Consider the following 6,000-nt stretch of genomic DNA (forward strand, 5'->3'; position numbering starts at 1 on the left):
TTTGGACATTTTATCTAAACATCTTGATATGGGAGAATACAAAAAAATGTAATCTGGCTTGCTACAATGACATAATGGAAATGATTGAACTTTATTAAACTGATTTGAGTATGAAAATGAAATATTTGATGTTGTGAACAGTAACATGTCAAACAACCAATTCTGCAGCACAATACATTTTTTTCGAACTTATTTGCCTTTATACAGGCATTCTTGTTTTTATCAGTCACTGTTATTTTGTATGTTTATTGTTTTTTCTCTCACTCAGCTTCCAATAAGCCTGACCTTGCGGAGAGAGCCTGCTTTATCTGTATAATTAGTTCCCACGGCGAACAATGGACAGAAGTTGATCAGAGAAGAAACAAAAGGACGATGGAGCACGCCATTGTGGGTGTAGATGGCAAAAGAGTTCTCACAAAGGATTTAGTGGAACTCTTCTCAGAGGAAAAATGTCGCGATTTAAATGGAAAACCTAAATTGTTCTTTATACAGGTAAGTCTTGTATTCTGGACGTCTTCTCACATTTAGGGCTGTGGTGGCCAAATGGTTAAGATGTTATTACCAAATTACCACATGCCCTGCACCTCTGGGTTACAAGTTAATGATAAAACAAATGTGTGAGGGGCCACGGTGGCCAACATATGTAAAATCATCAATAACAAGAAAATACCCCTGTGTCTCAGTGAGAACTTCGCAATGGACAATATAGCTGCTATCACTAATAATCTAATATCTCCAATATTGCTGCTATTGCCTATATATATATTAAATTCATGCTTTGTACAACAATGATTGACACGTGTCGCTGCCTATCAGGCCGATTATCAATAGTTCAACCTTCAATTTCACAAACACCGTTTTCCAACAGAGATTCTTATAATATATCCTTGACAGTTAACCCCGAAACTCTTTACAGGAGGCTTCCACTCTTTTCTAGCCTACCAACGGCTCTCAACTTAAGAGTGAAAACTATTAATCACTATAGAAACCCATCTTAAAGCGAGACATGCCAAGTCCATCATTGTAAAAATTCACAAATATTTTCAACCCAAAAACATAACAAAAATATCGACTGATAGCGAAAAATACACCCACAGTAATGCTAATGCATTTCCATACTACAGGATAACAACAAATTAGGGAAAGGATGGGAATCAGATATAAATAAATCACCTATGATTTAAAATCGACCAAACCTAGCCCGGCAGAAACTGGAATTCTCCGCGCAGTCCCAAGATCTTGTGACCAGCAAAATCTTGTTAAAATCTCAGTTTATACAACTTGGGGGAAAATGTAACAAACGAAGCGCACCACTTCTTTACACATTGATACTCCCTACCCAGATACTATGCTTGTCCCTTTGGTGGTCTTTTTACACAGTTATGAGTTATGACTACATACATTTATTAGCTCACCTGGTCCGAAGACCAAGGCGAGCTTATGCAATACCGTGGCGTCCAGCGTCCGTCATCCCTTAACAATCGACTTCCCCATAGCTGCTGGTCGGAATTTAACAAAATTTGACTGCAGGTAGCATCCTTATTGGGTACTGACTGAAAATTGTACAAATGGTTGGACTGACCCCCAGGGGCCTGAGTGACGGGGTCAAAAGGGGTCAATTTGGCTATTTTCATATAAACTAAGCATGGGATAGCACTCATATTTAATGCAATGGTGGCATACTTATAGGGTGGGGATTCAAAATGTACAAATGATGGGGCTGCAACCCAACCCCCCTCCCCCTCCTAACCTAAGGTCTGAGGGCGGGACCAAAAGTAGCCAATTTGGCTACTTCCACATAAATGACTTCTTCTCTGAAACTAAGCACCAGATAGCACTCATAATGCAATGGTAGCATCCTTAATCCAAATGATGGGTATGACCCCTTGGGGGCCTGAGGGGCAGGGTCTTTGTGTAAAAAAAACACCAGGTGAGCGAAATAGGCCCTCTGGGCCTCCTGTATGGTAATGTTTTATTTCCTTGGACAGGCCTGTAGGGAGACTATCTACAGTAAAGATCGTAGTCAAGCTCTCGACGCTGGTGTAGGTGTCCAGTATATCGTGTCCGCCAAGTTGTCTAAGCATCATCGACTGAGACAAAGGTTATCTACCAGGTCTTACTACGACAACGCCGATAGTAAACCTGACGATTCTGGTATGTACCTTAATGCTAAGATTGTTGCTAATGTTATTGCTGAGGATGTTGCTAATGTTCTTGGTGCGGTTGTACCAGATCTTACTACGACAACGCCAATAGTAAATCTGACCAATCTGGTATGTACCTTAATGCTGAGGCTGTTACTCATGTTCTTGCTAAGGCTGTTACTAATGTTCTTGCTAAGGCTGTTACTAATGTTCTTGCTAAGGCTGTTACTAATGTTCTTGCTAAGGCTGTTACTAATGTTCTTGCTAAGGCTGTTACTAATGTTCTTGCTAAGATTGTTGCTAATGTTCTTGCTAAAGTTGTTGCTAATGTTCTTGCTAAGGTTGTTGCTAATGTTCTTGCTAAAGTTGTTGCTTAAACAGTACAGGTATTACACAAGAAATTACAAAAACAAGCCTATATTGATACTATAATTACAGGTGTACCTACAGATGCTCTGGACCAGATCATTGGTTCACTAGACATAGACAAGGATAAAGACGAAGATAAAGACGAGGAGGAGGACGAGGAGTTTTCTGACGGCTATGACACGGCTACCACAGATGAAGATTCTGAGGCTGATTCAGATAGAGAGGTGTGCTTCCTTGTTACATGTCTGATGTTAGTGGGGGTCGGGGTAGGGGTTGGAGATAGTGGGAGATGGGGATGGTGAGGGTAGGGAGGTTGGGGAATGAAGAGATGTGCTTCCTTGTTATATGTCTGATGTTAGTGGGGGTCGGGGTAGGGTTAGGAGATAGTGGGAGATGAGGGTAGGAGATGGGGGTGGTGAGGGTAGGGAGGTTGGGGAATGAAGAGATGTGCTTCCTTGTTATATGTCTGATGTTAGTGGGGGTAGGGGTAGGGGGTGGGAGGTAGTGGGGGGTAGGGAGGAGATGGCGGTGGGGGTTGGAAGCTAGGGGAGATGGGGGTAGTGGAGATGGGGGTGGTGAGGGTAGGGAGGTTAGGGGATGGTGAGGTGTGCTTCCTTGTGTCTCAGTTTATACATGTCTTATGTTAGTGCGCATTGGCAAAACAAGAAGTACATGTTATAAAACATATATGCAATAAGGTTACAAATATATGTGGTGAATGTAAAATAACAAGTACATAAATGAGATTGATACCAGGTGGTAAGAAATATTACACTCATGCCATCACACACAATCCAGACTGCAAAGTACAACATTTTATGTTTTACAGACAGGACATGAAGACATAAAGAAAAGGGACCGATCCCAATACAAGGATCAGAAAAAGGACATCGCCCCCGAAAGTGATCTTAGTATCCACATAGAGGCTGTAACACCGACGGACCAGAACAAAGACGTCACAGAGAGTAACGAAATAACCCAACAACAGGAGAGGCTGGAAGATGGTCCAAAGGACCAGGCAGATGCCGGTGGTAGAAAAGGGACCAGACGAAAGGTCATAACAGACATACCAGTGGCAGAGGTCGTGGAGGTCACAGCCATTCCTTGTCATGATGACATGCTTGTAATGTTTGCTTCCCCTCCAGGTATGTACACAAACCAATACACAGATTTAGTTGTAAACCTATACACCAATGTAGTTGTAAACCTATACAGATGTAGTTGTAAACTATACACAGATGTAGTTGTAAACCTATACACAGATGTAGTTGTAAACATATACACAGATGTAGTTGTAAACCTATACACAGATGTTGTAATTAATGTAAACCTATACACCAATGTAGTTGTTGTAAACACAGATGTATAAACATATACACAGATGTATAGTTGTAAACCTATACACAGATGTAGTTGTAAACCTATACACGGATGTAGTTGTAAACATATACACAGATGTAGTTGTAAACTTATAAACAGATGTAGTTGTAAACCTATACACAGATGTAGTTGTAATCCTATACACCGATGTTGTAATTACATGTAAACCTATACACAGCTTCTATTCCTGAATGTATGCAGATGTCACTGCCGAAACTTGTTTAATTAACATGAAAACACAAACTTTTCTAGTGGTTGTTTACTTAGTATACATAGTATAACTTGTTTATCTGTGAACCATGACAGCGACATTTCTTGTTTATCGGAGAACTATGACTGCGATATTTCTTGTTTATCTGAACTATGACAGTGATATAACTTGTTTATCTGAGAACCATGATATTTCTTGTTTATATCGGAGAACAATGACAGCAATATTTCCTGTTTACTTTTTGTTTATCTGAGAACTATGACAGTGATATTTCTTGATTACTGTTTTGTTATCTGAGAACCATGACAGCGATATTTATTGTTTATTTGTGAACCATGACAGCAATATTTCTTGTTTATCTGTGAACTATGACAGTGATATTTCTTGTTTTTACTTTAGCTTTGTTTATCTGAGAACTATGACAGCGATATTTCTTGGTTTATCTGAGAACCATGACAGTGATATTTCTTGTTTATCTGAGAACCATGACAGTGATATTTCTTGTTTATCTGAGAACTATGACATTGTGATATTTCTTGTTTATCTGAGAAACGATGACAGTGGCAATTCTTGTTTATCTGAGAACTATGACAGTGATATTTCTTGTTTATCTGAGAACCATGACTGCGATATTTCTTGTTTATCTGAGAACCATGACAGCAATATTTCTTGTTTATCTGAGAACCATGACTGCGATATTTATTCTTGTTTATCTGAGAACCATGACAGCGTATTTCTTGTTTATCTGAGAACCATGACAGTGATATATCTTGTTTTATCTGAGAACCATGACAATGATATATCTTGTTTATCTGAGAACCATGACAGTGATATATCTTGTTTATCTGAGAACCATGACAGTGATATTTCTGTTTATCTGAGAACCATGACAGTGATATTTCTTGTTTATCTGAGAACCATGACAGCGGTATTTCTTGTTTACTCCACAGGAAAACTGGCCTGGAGGAGTACAACAGAAGGAGGCTGGCTTTTAGCAAACCTGTATAACGTCTTTAAACAGTATATCCGCAGCCGTGAAATCAGTAATCGGGACTTTCTCAGCATCTTAGTGGAAGTTTCGCAGGAGGTCTCGCACAAAGAAACAGTGACAGACGATCCTAATTACAATGGGTTGAAGATGGTGCCTACTATTTACCACCGACTCACAAAAGATGTTGTCATGTGTGCCGGAAAAAACACGGGGCTATTAAGAAAACTGGCAGAGAAGGTCTCAGAAATTATCACAAAATAATCAATTTGGGGCTTCGAGGCCTTTAAACAACATGGTTTAGTCCCATGTTCCATGATTGTGACGTCGCAAAAATCATGTCAAAATATGACATCACAATTACTGGAAGGTGGGACTAATCGACAGTAAATCTTACTTTTTTATAAACTTATTGTTTAGTCACAACATGTTGTAGATTAAATTTTTAACGGTGTGATGACTCTAAGATAACAATGTTAACCCAAGTAACACATAGAAAATCTGGTATCTGTGATATTTAGGAACCAGTTTATCACCTTTTATTTCTCTCAGTTAAAATTCCACATTAGAGGGAGCGGGGAGGGGGAATGGGGTGGGATGATTTTTATCAACAAAAAATTATTTAAAATTAAGAACTTATATAATATATTAGTTACAACTGTGATATTGTTGGTTGAGTGACGGAGTGAAACTCCATTATCACTATAAAAGGTTCATTCGTAACCCTCAGAGTCTGATAAGTACTACTGCTTCATGATAGAGTTAAACTCTTGATAGCTTTGTGGTGTTTAGTACACTTGACCTTAAAGGTAGGTTTCGCCCAACCAAATAAATATTTTTTTGTGAAATGCGATAAGCGGAAGAAAAGATGAAAAAACATATTAAAATATCTCAATTTAATTTCTTTA

General features: G+C 39.0%; 1 pseudogene; it reads left to right on the top strand.

The window, feature by feature from the left end:
• The window catches only part of LOC138305904 (uncharacterized), an 11,821-nt pseudogene extending 6,142 nt beyond the window's left edge, over nucleotides 1-5,679 (top strand).
• Nucleotides 5,680-6,000: the final 321 nt, after the last annotated feature.

This window comes from Argopecten irradians, chromosome 13, assembly GCF_041381155.1.
Source record: "Argopecten irradians isolate NY chromosome 13, Ai_NY, whole genome shotgun sequence".
Lineage (NCBI taxonomy): Eukaryota > Metazoa > Mollusca > Bivalvia > Pectinida > Pectinidae > Argopecten > Argopecten irradians.